Source organism: Notamacropus eugenii, chromosome 2, assembly GCF_028372415.1.
Source record: "Notamacropus eugenii isolate mMacEug1 chromosome 2, mMacEug1.pri_v2, whole genome shotgun sequence".
NCBI lineage: Eukaryota > Metazoa > Chordata > Mammalia > Diprotodontia > Macropodidae > Notamacropus > Notamacropus eugenii.
Window position 1 is genome coordinate 196,317,003 of NC_092873.1, and position 16,564 is coordinate 196,333,566.

The 16,564-nt window shown below is 37.2% G+C and overlaps 1 pseudogene; it reads left to right on the forward strand.

Annotated features, from left to right (window-relative positions):
* Positions 1-14,626: 14,626 nt before the first annotated feature.
* Positions 14,627-16,022, forward strand: LOC140523780 (fructose-1,6-bisphosphatase 1 pseudogene; annotated as a pseudogene).
* Positions 16,023-16,564: the final 542 nt, after the last annotated feature.

Sequence of the window (16,564 nt, forward strand, 5' to 3'; positions counted from 1 at the left end):
TTTCAAGGAGCTTACCTTCTCCTGAAGTCAGAATTCCAGACAATATCTCTAATAAAAGGCCAGTAGTTTGGCTACAGATTTTAGTTATCCAATCTAACCCTGTTCCACAGGGATAAGTGAGATTATAGTTTTTTTATGTTTGCTAATAGCCCTGCTTTTCATTAAGAGAAGGTGGAAGGGAAGTTATACAACATTTAGTGGAAGAGAATTAGTGATCTGTCAACTTGGCCAACGTCGTATTAAAAACAAGCTGACATTCATTCATCCAACACCCCTACCCTCTAATTTCTTCTCAATACCATGTGTGGAATGCAGCTTTTCATTCAAAACAGACTGTTAACAGGCAATCTTTGCTCTAATAGCTACCCTACTCCCTGTTAATTAAATGCCAATTTGGATTACATAATGTAAAGTACTGCAATTACCTGTGCTGCTACATCACACTGAGAGTATTTTTATGCTCGGAACAGCCTGGGTGGTGATTAAATGATAAGATGCATCACATTAATTTTCAATCAAAGCTTCTCCCCCTTCCACTTTTTTTTTTCAACTTTTCACTTAGCACCAATTCATAAAATAACAGCCTAGGCTGGTAGAAAGAGAACTGGACAAGATTCAGATCATGGATATGCAATTTAAGACCATAGGATTTAGATCTAGAAAGGGCTTTAGGGTTCACTTAGCTAAACAATCAAGTTTTACAGCTGAAGACAGTGAGGCCCAAAGAAAAGTGCTAAAAGATAACAATAGACACTAGTGTTTCCAAAGAACCTTGCATATATTATTTCATTCAATCCTCATCATTTCCTGTGAGAGAGTACTTCTATAGAAGTTAAAAAAAATCAATAGGCATTTCTGAATGACTACTGTGTACCAGGTACTGTAGCTACAAATCAGCATTTTACAGAAAAGGAAGCTAAAGTCCAAGGGTTAAGTAGTTCTATGGTAATACAAATAGTAAGTGTCTAAAGCAGGATTTGAACCCACATCTTCCTGGCTCAAGGCCATACTGCCTTTTGCAACAGAATCCAAATCTCCTAACTCCAAATCCTGTGATCTGTTACACACACACACACACAAAAAAAAAAAAAAAATTTGTGTCCTTATATAATTATTTCCTCCTTTGGAAACGATGATTTAATGCTTCTGCAAATTTATCAGTTTTAAGTTGCCCTTAATTATACAAATTAGGGGCAGTTAAGTGTTTCAGTTCACAGAGTACCAGGTCTGGAGTCAGGAACACTCATCTTCTTGAGTTCAAATCTAGCCTCAGACACTTACTAGCTGTGTGTCCCTGGGCAAGTCACTTAACTTTGTTTGTCTCAGTTTCCTCACCTGTAAAATGAGCTGGAGAAGGAAATGACAAGCCGCTATAATATCTTTGCCAAGAAAACCCCAAATGGGGTCATAAACAGTCAGACATGACTGAGAACAGCTGAACAAAACACAATTATAGAAATCAATCACCAAACATTTTTGAAGTATCTACTGTGTAGCAAGCACTGTATTAGACACTGTAGCTACAAAGACAAAAACAAAACAACCTTTTGCTTCAATTAACTTGCATTCCATCCATTGAGACGTGTAAATAAATAACAGTATACAAAATGAAAACAGTTTTTTCTTTATGAGGAATAGGGCACTAGCAGCTATGTGGGGGGGTCATGAAAGGATTTTTGTAGAAGTCAGGATTTAGGCAACATTTTGAAGCACAGAAGATATTTTAACAGGGATTGAGAATAGATTGCATTCCCAATATGATGGAAAGCCACTGAAAAGGCACTTAGATAAGAAATGGAATGTTCTGTGTGAGGCAGCAAGGTCAGTTTTACTGGAATGTAGAGCCTAAGGAGAAGAGAAAAGTATAATAAGCTTGGAAAGTTAGACTGATACCAAATTGGTACTTTCAAAAAGAGTGGAACTCATCTGTTATCCTAGAAGAAGCAGGCTGGTATTAGTTTATTGAATAGGTTAGTGGGATAATCAGACATGTATCTTAGGAAAATCTCTTTGTTAGCTTTATGGAACATAGGTTGGAGAAGAGAGAGAGACTGGTGGCAAAGAGATCAATTAGAAGGTTGTTGTCGTAATCCATAAGAAATATGAGGATTGCTTAATTCATGAAGAAGGGGTTATATAAGTAAAAATGACAAGATTTGGGATGGGAGTGTATAGAAGGAAGGGAATAAGGAACTGGTGGTGGGGTTAGGAAGTGGGATTTGGAAGATGACTTACAGGAGGTCAGAGTTACTGGGCTGAGGGAAATGACTGAGTGTGGGAATATTTGACATTGAGTGAAGGATACCACACTTCCCAGATGGGCTTAGAGATTAGGCAGGAGGTGAGTGCAATATAAAGTAGGAAGCATATGATTAGATAGGAGACCTGCCCAAGTCCTTTTCCCTTCAAAGGGTGGAAATTATGCAGGAAAATGGCACAGTTGGAGGTGGAACTCAAGCCTGAACATCAGGGGACCAGAATCACGTTGTCTTCTTTCTTCTTTCACTTCCCTCAAAGGACAGCTGCAGTAAGATGCAGTAGATGATAGAAGGCCTGAAGTCAGTGGGTAGGTTGTTCCTCTTTGCAATGGAAGTTTTTCACATCCCATTTGGGAGATTGGATTGTCAATAGGAGGTGGAAGTTGCCCTGTCCTGGCACAGATGGAAATTGTTGCTTTGGAAGACACCCAACCTGACCCCTTAGAGTCTTCTTTCTCAGAGGACATACTGAACTCAACAGGAAATGGGAGGCATAAGACCCTTGTGCAGTCTGGGGTCTTCTTGCCCAAGGAAGCTAGTTATAGGCAGCAGCAGGAAGTGGTAGACTGTTCAGGAAGTACTCCTTTCAGACAGATTGAAGATGCCTAGCCTGTCCCCTTACAGTCTTCCCTCAAAGGACAAAGCACCCAGCAAGAGGCAGAAGGCACAATGTGTACCTTAGTCATCTCCATCTCTTCTTCATCTCATCAGCTTCCATGGATTTAATTGCCATCTCTTTTTTCTGATGATTCTCAAATCTACCTATACTGCTCTAACCCCTCAGCTGACCTTCAGTCTCACATATCCAACTGCCTTTCAGACATCTCAAATGGAATATCAGGTTGACATCTTAAACTGAACATGTCCAAAACTTTACCCATCTTTCTCCTTAAACTTCATCCTCACTCCTTACTATCTCTCACTGCCCCTCTTCCTAAATCCAGTCTGTTGCCCAGGCCTAAGGAATTCACCTTTGTGACATCTCTATAATACACTCCTTTCTTTCCTTTGACACTGCCAGTCCTCTAATACAGAACCTTATCATCTCACATCTGGAAAATTGTAATACACCATTGGTGGGTCTGCATGATTCGTCTTTCCTCACTCCAATCCAGGCTTCATTCAACCACTAACATGATTTTCTTAAATCACAGGTCAAACCATGTTGTTCTTCCCCCTCAATAAACTCCAATGGCTTCCTACCTTAAGGAACAAATACAAAATGCTCTGTTTGGTGTTCGAGCCTTTCATAAGCTAGTTTTTTATCTTTTCCAGTCATCTTAAACCTTGATCTCTGCCATCTTCTCTGCATTCCTAACTGTAACATGAACAAAACATTCCATCTCCCAGCTCCCAGCATTCTCTTTAGCTATTCCCCATGACTAGAATTCTGTCTCTCCTCCTGACACAGGTTGACCTCCCTAAATTTCCTTTATGTCTCATCAAGAGTGATATAACATAGAGATGATGCTATTAATTTTTCATTTTTATTCTTATCTGCTCACTGTCTAATTTCTTTTGAATGTTTGTTGAAATGCCAGAAGTGGTGGTACAAAGTTGTAATCCCTGCTGTCAGGGAGGCTGGGGCTAGTGAATTACCCGAACTCAGAAATTATGAAATAAACAAGAGTTAAACCCAGCATCAATATGCTGAGTTCCCAGGCCTGGAAGACAACCAGGCTGCCCTTTAGGCTGTTCTCCAGGGGCCCAGGTTAGAAAAAGAGAATAAGTAGAAAAGTCCAAGCAGATAAGTATTGGGATCAGACTTATAAATAACTATTCAGCTTCCAACCTGGATTCAACAGTTAAAAAACAATAAAAAAGCAAAAAACACACCAAATGTCTATTGACTTGAATTGAATTGCAGTCTTTGCTAGGAGTTTGAATTTTAAAGGAAGGAAAAGAGAATAAGCGGATAGTAGCATATAATGCAAAGTTTATGCATCTACCCTTCCCCTAATAGAAGAGACTTGAATGTTTTGGAATTCAGATGGGAAGGAAATGGAGGGCTCAAGGCCCTTGTGCAGTCTGAAGTCTCCTCACTTTAGCAAAGATTGAAGATTGTAAGGGGTGGGATGGAGAAGAAAACAAAAGACAGAGCCGAGGGTTTGGCCATGCAACATGTCCACATCATCCCAACACTTGTGCTAAGTGATTATCAAAGATTGAGAATCCTGAAACATTAGAGAGAGGAAGAACCTTACAAATCAGTATGCCCAGCCCCCCCTCACTTTTTAAATATATCCTGGAGCTTAGGATGAAGAGTTTTGCTCAAGGTCCATTAATTAGATTTCCTCTTTCCATTCACATCCTAGTGCTTTTTGTATCATCCCGCACTGACTCTGTCTGATTTGTTATACAGATCTTTGTTAAAATTCACTGTTTAGTTATATGGATGACTGTATTAAAATAGACAACTATTAGCTAAAGAAAAAATTGCTATCAAAATAGTGTATCATGAAGAATACACTTTATTTCATCTCTTTATATCTTCTTTCTTCCCATGAAAAGAATCATACTTTTCCAGTGATATATCAGAAACATATTTTTTCATATTTGCATTTTTACGTGGGTGTATACATAGTGTAGTTTTCAGCACTATTGTTTTTATGCATATATCTAGAAGAGCAGCAATTTTGCCCTAGTACAGAAAATTTAAAAGCACTGACAGCACTTTCCTGGGGCATGTTTCCTTGCTCACTTTGACCCTGGTGGTAACAACCTCAATCTAGGACATGCTCCATTTCCTGACAACTATACCTCTTTCCTTTCCTTTCTCCTCAATCACTTTGTCCCAGGGGCAAAATATGTAATAATCATTTTTTTGAAAATTCATCTTTATGGATGGAAGCAGGAATATAATTATTTCAAATTAGATAAACTCTTCAGAATTTCAGTGTTACAAAGTATTGGGCCATATTAAGAAACATGGACTACCTAATTATTGTATGAGTACCTGTATAAACAGATGACTGGATAGTGAGGTTCAGTCCTTAGAACATGCTTGCATTTGTCCTTTCTGATGGGTTGTACAGAACATACACACTATTCTTTCTGTAGGTATAATGTAATAGATAAAAATTTGGTGAACCTACACATTTAGTGAATGACTAAGGGAGTGGGAGATGGTCAATGTTGGGTGAAAAGCTCGAAAAAGTGATATCTTAGGAAGTACTGAGCAGGAACTGAGTTTACATTCCAAAAGATCAACATACCAATTCCTTGCCATTTTTTTCTTCAATTTCTTCCTGGAAAATCCAATTCACATGCAAGTCAAGCTACTACCCATGGTGTAACTGGTCATCTTCAAAAGGGAAGAAAGAACAACAATAATTCCTAGATTGAAACAAGGTAAGAACTTGGATTTTTTTTTTTTATTAATGATATTAGGGACCACAATTCCATAAGATTATCCCTAAAAATCTGAGGAGTAAAGTTGTATTGTGTCCTATGTGAACTGAACTGTCAGTACAACGCAAGTTGGGAGAGTGAATCCAGAAGAAGGCTATGTCAGCTTAATAACAGGAGCCACTAAAGATATTTGAATATGCTTTGTGAATTTATCGGTTTCCTGCCAAATACTTATGGCACTTGTTCATTTGAATTATATCTAATCCAAATTAGCTCTTTTGATTTGTTGACTTTGACATTCTCATCTACTTATTTACTGTTTTGTCTAGTTTACATAATTATATCATGGCACTTTTTGTGTGTTGGTGAATTTATTCCTTTCAGGTTGTTACTATTATTTTTAATACTAATTGCAGCCCATATTTATATGTTTTGCAATGTTTTCCTTACATTCATTCATTCTTACTTCATTCTAGCAAGGTAGTGAAGATACAGAAGCAAAAATGAAACTCTCTTTGGACTCAAGAAACGTATACGCTATTAGAAAGGTAAGATGGTACATTTATAAGTAGATGCGAAACAAATAAAAGATGATTTGGGGTCAAAATTAGCAGCTTAGTGGGGTACTGAGTGAGGGAGTTTGTCAGGAAAACTTTCATGACGAAGCTTTCACTTAAGCATAGTTTTGAAGGAATGAGGAATTCTAATAGGGAAAGCCAAAGTGAGGTTGGAACATGTTCCAGGAATGTTGGACAACCACTGCAAAGATACAGGCATGCAGGATAATGAAGCCTGTGACCCAGAAAAATAAATAAGTAGCAGAAGAATCATAGTTTCACAGATTTAGAGTTATGAATTATAAATTTACATACGGTCAAATCCCTTCATTTTACAATGGAGAAAAGTGAGGCCATAGAAGTTGGATGATACATGCTTAGCGGTGGACTTGATTCTCCTAACTCAAGAATCAGTGCTCCTTTGAATATATTAGCATTATTTTTTTTTTCTGGTTTAAAGATGAGGAAACTGAGACTTAGGAGAGAATACATGACTTGCATTATCACACAGCTACCAATTAGCAGAGCAAGATTATCTAAGCAGATTTCCTTTTTTCATTCTATTCTCTAGGGTTCTTTCTCCTACAACCAGCTGCTTCAATAGGAAGTGATGTATACAAAGCACTTTTAAATCAAGAAGTACTACACAAATAGAAGCCGCTATTTTTGTTGTTGAAAGTAACCAAGCTAGTCATGTCCTTTCTGTCACATTTAATATTTTTATGAATATAATATTCACATTGACTATGCTAAACAGATAACTTTAGGTCAGAAATTGAAATCAACAGCATCCACTCAAACATCAGATCCCCCAGATTGGATGTGGCATAAGATCCTAAGAGGATATTCTTTCTGGGCTTGTCAATAGCCTTCGATAGCCTTCAAGGGGACAAAACAAACGATGTGGACCCAAACTAAGGAAATCAGAACTTGATTAGTCACAGTTGAGAAAATAAAACACGCTGATGATGAAAAAGAGCTTTCTCTTTCCTCTTCAAATTACCTTTTTGCCCTAAGGCTATATCTAGCCCAGCTACAGGCACTCGATCTCATTGTAAGTAATGCCCTCAAAAACTAGATAGAAGCTACTTTCCCTCTGAGGACTTCAACCTGCCTTTAAATCTGAATGAACAGATCAAAAGTGGATGATTTGACTCAGATAGTGTGAAAATGCACTTGTCATTAGCCCACCATGGTTGTCTTGTTTTTATTCCTAGTCAATGGACTGAGAAGGCAATCTGTACCTTAATGGTAACTGAATATAATGACTGCTGATTCTTTGATACTAGAGTAAAGTGGAATTATGGCTCTGAACAATAGGCCATCAGGTATTTTATTGCATGGTCACAAGTGTCACTTTCTATGAAGAGTAGAAGGATCATTCAATTCCTTAAATAGTCTCTTCTACAACACACCCCTGGCATGCTCTAGAAGAGCATTAAGAGAGATTGAGTGCATTTCCACCAAGTATGTGCATGCTCTGCCTTATTCATGCTTGGATTTGACTGAAACATGACTCAGTGATAGTTCAAGTGTAGGAAATGTAATTACAATTTGGGATGAATATAACATTTTTTAAAATGTCAGGATGTTTATTTCTATATCCAAGAAGTAAAATGGCAAATTTAAAGAGCCTATGATAAAGGAATCTCAGATTGTATCATAATTTTCATATTTCACAACTGGAAAGGTGAGTCAACCTAGGCAAAGTATATGCCTGGTGATTTTTTGTGCCCTTTTCCTCCCGATATAGAATAGACAAAAATAAAAATCTACAAATTTATTTCTGCAGGAAACTGAATATTGCAAAAAATGTAAAATAGAACATTGGTTTTGGAGAAAGGTTGTTGTTTGTCCTTCGTCCCCAAAGAGGACCAATGACATAAGGGAGATAATGTCTTGACTTGCAAGTGAATTGATTTAAGTGAGGCAGGGTTGTGCAAAGTTACCAGCCTCACTTTCTCCTAAGGAGTCATCTGGGTCCAGTGGTAAGATATAGATCTAGAAGACTGGACTGTGCATGGATGCAGTGTGGGACTCTGGCCTTTTAAAGCTAAGGTCTTTAACAGGTCTTAGTTTGTCTAATACCACAGCCCCTTCAGTGATTAAGATTAGGTAAGAAATGAAGCAAAAAATGATTTCTTTTACCTAGTCAAAAAAAAATCAGTCTTGGAAGGGAAGACCCTTGGGATTTCTGGACAAAAGAGAAACATTGCTATTATGCTTACTCTGAGCCATCAAACCCAAACAATAGCCAAGTGAGGTTCTCCCTTTGGCAGAAAGAATCTCTGCATCCCGAGGTTTTTCATAACACATTGGCCAGATATCTCTAGTCCAGTTCAGTCTATACCAACCCAATCAAACAAACAACTGTTACATAGCAATCACTTTGCTAGATTTTAGAAATACAAAAACTAAGCAAAGTAGCAAAATAATTTCTGACCTGGAAGAACTAACATTTCTGGGCTGTGGTGGGGTGAGATGCAATATACAAATAAATGAGTATATTCATAATAATTCTAATAACTAAAGTGTTAACGCAGGCCTGCACAATTTGAGACCCTCAGGCCACTTGCAGCATGCTGAAAGATTTCCTCAGCCTGATGACCATAAGTAGCCCACAGGTTGCAAGTTGTACCGGCCTGTGGTAAAGCGATCTTGTAGGAGATGATGGCATTTGAGCTTAACCTCAAAAGGAACTGGTGATTCTAAGAGGTGCAGGTGATGAGGGAGTGAATTTTAAACATCAAGAACAGCCTTCACAAAAAGGTATGGAAACAGGAGATGGAATTCGGAGCTCCAGAAACAGCTGGGATGCCAAAATTCAGTTAAGATGTAGAAGGCAGGAAACAGAATAGCATCCACTGAGTGGTTAAAGGTAGGTAAGACGCATGGTAGGAAAGACATCTCATTCTCCTTTGTAAACATTTTATTTGGGTCTATGTTTCTATAGTCATCAGACGGTAGGATCCCAGAGAGGACTGTACATATTTACACATACACGCAAACACACACACATATGCATAAATATATAGTTTATATATAAAACATACATATGTTTATATATACATATGTATGAGTATGGATATATAGACATATGTACATACACAGTTTTATGTATATGTGCAAATATGTATGCATCTGAGTATATAGATATGCACCTACATCTGTATCCCCAGTACCTTCTACAATGTGTTGTATATAATAGGTGCCTTATAAATGTTCTGTATAAACATTGCAAGTGTGAGCACTTCATAGATTGGAGGTTTCAGTGATGAATTATGTACAATATAGTGCCTGCCAAGGGCTCACTTAAGACATCTAGTATTTGAGAATGATTTAACAATTCAATTCACCAAACACTAATTAAACATCTACTATGTGCAAGGCATCTTGTTAGGTGCTTCAGGAGATAAAAAAGATTTTTTAAAAAAAGATTCAGCCTCTGTTCTCTAGGAGTTTGAGGTGTAATAGATGATAATATAATGGATACATTAACTACTCATTCTTCTGCATCTCTCTGGATCATTTCTGGTGCTAACTTAGATTAGCAGAAAGTAAAAAACTTGGACCTCACTCCCCTCAGGAATGCTTTCATAGAATTATAAATGAATAAAGTGCCTTTATGAGAAGGTGATTGTAAAAAGTCAAACACTTAATGGCTAGGCTGTCTATTGTAAAAACATACTTGAAGATGCTGTTCACTCTGCTTTCCAGTGAAATTGTACTGGTATGATTAATGTTTAAAGCAAATGAATTTTATGACAATTTCCTCCTTGAGTATAATTCTAGGCCAAAGGTTTGTTTCAACAGATGATTTCATTTGATAAGAACATGAATATCATTTAACTGGACTTGCTTCCCTTTCTGCAATAACTGTCAAGAAACTGGAATGAATTTCAGTATCTGACTTTAGTAATTACTTCTTCTCATGTATGGAATACCATCTCTGCCCTTTATTCCCTTCATATAGTCTTTATCTTTATCCCAAATTTCCTCTTTTCATAATACATTTGATCCAGTAAGGAATTTTAAATCTTTTAGGAAATAGGTAAATGGAGATCAAGGGTCATGACTAATCCACAAATATTCATTGATCACCTATTAGGTGCTTAATATTATTCAATGGGAGACTGAGAAGTTTATTTGGTTCATAAAAAAATACAAGGTAAGAATTTAACTGGAAAAAATATTAGTGAAATTTGAATAAACAACATAAAGCTTTATAAACTATGGTACTAAACTGTGATATACATCTGTGTGAGAGAGTTCTCACATAATAGCAATAGATGGCAATAAGATCACTTGATCTGCAAGAAATGCAACAATAGATTTTCAAGATATTCTTTCACTAATTCTTCCAAGCCATAAAAAAAATTGAACACGTAATTATATTTACCTCATATTGGCCAACTAAGCCTCATTTGTGAAAATGCTAGAAATTTCACTTTTCTTGTCTTGTTTGTCCTTCATTCTTGAAGGATATTGACATGAGGGAGGTGATGGCTTTCATGATTTAGACATAAAAGATGACACCATAAGCAAATAAAGAGAGCAAAGAATATATTTTTAATGTTTATTTATTTATTTTTAGTTTCAACATTCATTTCCATAAAATTTTGAGTTCCAAATTTTCTCCCCATCTCTCCCCTTCACCCACTCCAAAATACTGTGCATTCTGAATGCCCCTTCCCTCAATCTGCCCTCCTTTCTATCACACCCCTCCCTTCCCTTATTCCTGTCTTCTCTCTTTTCTTGTACGGCAAGATAGATTTCTATACCCCATTACCTGTATTTCTTATTTCCTAGTTGTGTACAAAAACAATTTTCAACATTCATTTCTAAAACTTTGAGTTCTAAATTCTCTCCCTTCCTCCCTCCTCATCCTCCCCACTGAGAAGGCAAGCAATTCAGTATAGGCTATATATGTGTAGTTTTGCAAAAGGCTTCCATAATAGTCATGTTGTGTAAGAGTAACTATATTTCCCTCCATCTTATCCTACCCCCATTTATTCTATTCTCTCTTTGGAACCTGTGCCTCCCCTAAAGTGTTTACTTCTAATTAGTCCCTCCTGCCATTTGCTTTCCTGCCATCATCCCCCCCACCCCACTTATCCCTTTCTTCCCTACTTTCCTGTAGTGCAAGACCGATTTTCATACCAAATTGAGTGAGCATGTTATTTCCTTCTTAAGCCAAATGTGATGAGAGTAAGCTTCATTTTTCCCTCTCACTTCCCCCCTTTTCCCTTCCTTGAAAAAGCTTTTTCTTACCTCTTTTATGAGGGATAATTGAGCAAGAATAGTTTACCTACCAAATCTGTAAAGGAAAGATTTTATGACCAAACAAGAGATAGAGAACATTAAAGAATGCAAGATGGATAATTTTAATTACATTAAATTAAAAAGGTTTTGTACAAGCAAAATCAAAGCAACAAAGATTAGAAGGAAAGCAGAAAGCTGAGGAACATTTTTATAGGCAGTGTTTCTGATAAGGGCCTCATTTATCAAAAATATAGAGAACCAAGTCAAATTTAGAAGAACACAAGTCATTCCCCAATTGGTAAATGACCAAAGGATATGAACAGGCAATTTTCAGAGGAAGAAATTAAAGCTATCTATAGTCATATGAAAAAAAAAAATTCTCTAAGTCACAACTGGTTAGAGAAATACAAATTAAAACAACTCTGAGGTACCACATCACATCTATCAGATTGACTAACACAACAAAACAGGGAAATGAAAATGTTGGAGAAGATAGGACAAAATTGGAACACTAATGCATGTTGAAGTTGTGAACTGATCCAACCATTTTAGAGAGCAATTTGGAACTATGCTCAAAGGGCTATAAAACTGTGCATACCCTTTGATCCAACAATACCACTATTAAGTCTGTATCCCAAAGAGATCTTAAAGAAGGGAAAAGAATGCACATGTACAAAAATATTTATTGTGGAGCTTTTTGTGGTGGCAAAGATTTGGAGATTGAGGGAATACACACTAATTAGGGAATGGTTAAACAAGTTGTGGTACAAAGGAATACTATTGTTCCATAAGACATGATGAGCAGGCAGATTCCAGAAAAATTTGAAAAGATTTACATGTACTAATGCTGAATGAAGTGAACAGAACCAGTAGAACATTGTACACAGTAATAGCAACTTTGTGCAATGATCAACCATGATAAACCAAGCTCTTCTCAGCAATACAATGATTCAAGACAATTCCAAAAAACTCATGATGGAAAATGCTATTCATATACAGAGAAAGAACTATGGACTCTGAATGCAGATCCAAGCATACTATTTTCATTTTTTTCTGTTGTTTATTTTTTTTATTTCTTGTGATTTTTCCCTTTTGTTCTAATTCTTCTTTCTCAACACGAATAATGTGGAAATATGTTTAGCATGATTGCACATGTACAATCTATATTAGATTGCATCCTGTCTTGGGAAGGGGGAGGGAAGGAGAACAATTTGGAACTCAAAATCTTATTTCAAATGAATGTTGAAAACTATCTTTACATGTAATTGGAAAAATAATGCTATTTACCAAAAAAAGAAAAGAAATTCATGATGAAATAATTATTTAATAAATGTAGTTGGGAAAACTGATTAGAAATATTAGAAACTGAATAGAAATTTACGGCAACCTCGCATTCCATGTGCCACACATAATTTAAACATGAATTATGAAACCATGTAAGATATAAAATAAAGATAATATATTTGTGTTAATTTCATCATATTGCTATCTGATGAGGAATGCTTTAGCCCATGTCATCTATGAAAGAAAATTACAAAATGTATCCTAGTTCTGTGTGCTTTTACTTCTGTATCTACAGTGGTGCTAAAGTGATGGGGTAAGGGGGCGCAAGAGAGGAAAGGTCAATGGATGTTTTGAACCAATCAGTATTTAGATAACCTATAAACTTTAACTTAGTTGCTGTCATCTTAAATTTGAAATGCTTGTCCAATGATATTCTACTGTAGCTACTGAATAGTACCCATCTTGAAATGACTGGTATGATAGAAGACTGAAGGAAACTACAGTTAAATGAAAGGATAGTTCATGGTGTCTTTCTAGAACTCCAAATAGAGTGATTGGTCTGTGCAATCTATCCAATGGCTAGTTATTCCAGAGTAATCTTTGTAATAATTAGTTTGACCACTGATTTAGTAAATAAAATTAATACAAAATTAGTAGGTAAAATAAAAGCAAGAACAAATTTCATGGCAGTATAGCAACTCTAATCTGACCTATTTAAAGAAATTATTATTATATTTATTATTATATCCTTATATAAATATATGTATATATACAACATATTCATATTACAGAAGTATGTATATATACATATATGTGTAGTATATATGTATACATTTCTGTAACATAAAAGCCAAAAAAGCTTAAAAAAGAACCTTAATCAGGAAACACTTGGTTTCTTTGATAAATGGAGAGAAATGGTATCAAAGGACAATACCAGTGTATACTGTAAACTTATTTTTAAAATATTATGCAGGACAGAATATTATGAACTGTATTTCTTCTTAAAACAGAGACATGAAGATAAATCTGGTTTAAAGAGAAATTACTGAGACCAATTAAGCAGTCAACACAAGTGCATTCACAAATAAAGCTGGCAAGAGGGCAACAAACAGATTAAAGATAGAAAAGATGTACAAAGACTTTTAATAACGAAGTATTTTTATCATGGAGGATAGAGTAACCATATTTGAACTATAACATCACAATCCCAGATATATCCATACGTTTCCTGTAACGGGACGAGTTAGAGCCGACCCCTGTCCATCGCAGGACGCCACACTGAGAGCCTGCCCAGATAACCTGGGGGCTTGTCAGTAGGGGTGGAACTAGATGGATTTCAGGAGGAAGGGTCTCATCTTTGTTGGCAACGTGGCAGTTCTTTTTCCAGTTCTGGATGTCCAGTGAAAAAGCTATCCATATAAGGAAATCAGTTATGTGTTAGGCTTGCAATGTATGCTTACGTATCCGAGGCTATAAAAGTGTGTGAACTAGCTGGAATAAACGGAGTTCTTACCACCTTGTCTCCTGCCTCATTTCATTACTCACTAGATCAAGGCCTCTTGCTGGACAAGAGCCTTGGGCCGGGGTTTAGGGATCTCCGAAATGGTCTAGGGAACCCCAACAATTGCCTTCAAAGTGAATGAAGACAGGTAAACCCTTGAATTAGACCACATGTACTCAAAAGAGGTCTGCACTGAGTTCATTACTACTATGAGGACACAGACATATTGATTCCTACGGTGTTTAAAGAAGAGAAAGATAAAGGTGTGGGTAAAAATATCTTGTTACTACAAAAAAAGGATGCTAGAGTATCGATAACTATGGACCTATATGCCCAATCCCTAGGAACATAAAATTTCATGAGAATAATTTACAGTTGACAAATATTTTAGAAGGGAATAGGCAGGAGGTAGAGACTGGAGGCTCTCGCGCATACACGCGCACCGAGGCCAGCTCCGACTCCCTTCTCCAGCCCCTCCGGCTGCCTGCTGCACTCAGGACTTTTCTTGCCCTAAAGACATCCACCCTTCTGACCCAATCATGACTGACAAGTCTTTCTTCGACACCGATGTCAACACCCTGACCCGATTCGTCATGGAGGAGGGGAGGAAAGCCAAAGGCACTGGAGAGATGACCCAGTTGCTTAACAGCCTCTGCACCGCTGTCAAAGCCATCTCCTCTGCGGTGTGGAAAGCAGGCATAGCCAATCTGTATGGAATTGCTGGCTCTACCAATGTCACTGGTGACCAAGTCAAGAAGCTGGATGTTCTCTCCAATGACTTGGTTGTTAACATGCTAAAGTCATCCTTTGCTACATGTGTTCTTGTATCAGAAGAAAACAAGAATGCCATAATAATAGAGCCGGAAAAAAGGGGTAAATATGTGGTCTGTTTTGATCCTCTAGATGGTTCTTCGAACATTGACTGCCTTGCATCCATTGGAACTATTTTTGGCATTTACAGAAGGAATTCAACTGGTGAGCCTTCTGAGAAGGATGCTTTGCAGCCTGGCAGGAATCTAGTGGCTGCTGGGTATTCTCTCTATGGCAGTGCCACAATGTTAGTGCTGGCTATGGAATGTGGAGTCAACTGCTTTATGCTGGACCCGGCTATTGGGGAGTTCATTTTGGTTGAAAAGGATGTGAAGATAAAAAAGAGAGGCAATATCTACAGTCTTAATGAGGGCTATGCCAGGGACTTTGATCCTGCAATCGCTGAATATATCCAGAAGAAGAAATTTCCCCAGGATAACACAGCTCCTTACGGTGCAAAATATGTGGGCTCCATGGTGGCAGATGTGCATAGAACACTGGTGTATGGAGGAATCTTTTTGTATCCAGCCAACAAAAAGAGCCCTAAAGGCAACCTGAGACTCCTGTACGAGTGTAACCCAATGGCCTTTGTCATGGAAAAAGCTGGAGGACTGGCTACCACAGGAGATAAAGCTGTGCTGGACGTCATTCCCACTGACATCCATGAGAGAGCACCCGTGATTCTGGGGTCCCTGGATGATGTGAATGAAGTCCTAGAGATTTACAAGAAGCATTCTTACAAGTGAAGATCTCATCTTCCCACATGGGCTGAGACATGAAAAAGAACAGGACCAAAGATCATAGTGAACTCTAACTTCCATGGCAGACCAACATCAAAGCAATTTTTTATTTCCCACAATCCTTTTGATATACCAAATACTGTATGGTGCTTTGGGCACCCTAACCAAAAGATAGTTTCCATAGGGTTACAAATGGTAAAGATATTTTGAGAGGTAGGGAAGCAAAAGATGAAATAAAATTGTTCTTCCTTAAAAAAAAAACCAAAAAAAAAAAAAAAGAAGGGAATAGGCAAAATTTCAAAGAAGTATTCCACAAGAGACCCCATTTTAACCGACACAATTGACTAGAAAATGTTAAGATATAGAATCTTGTTGTACTTATTGTATTGTGATTGACTTATTGTATTGTAATTGACTATTAGAAAACAAAGAGCAAGCACTGAGTAAGTACAACAAAACTTTACCTAAAAACCTTCCTGTAAGTAACTATTGTGGATTCATCAGACTTATGTTTGAATTTTTGGAAGATGATGCAAAAATTCAGGGAGGCATATGCTCATTGAAGATGGTCATTTACAAACTATGTGACTTTGGGCAAATCACTTAACCCTGATTGCCTTAAAAAACAAGGAAATAAAAAAAAAACATAGTCAGGAGATGGAATATCTTATTTGAGGGACAGTAAGGATCCTTGTCACTGCTGAATAAAAGAGAGTAAGTATAAAAAGATAAAAAAGTTAGGAGGGGTTCAGATAGTAAAGGGAAGAATTCTTTTTTCTTGTTGGTGAAGGCATTTCCACG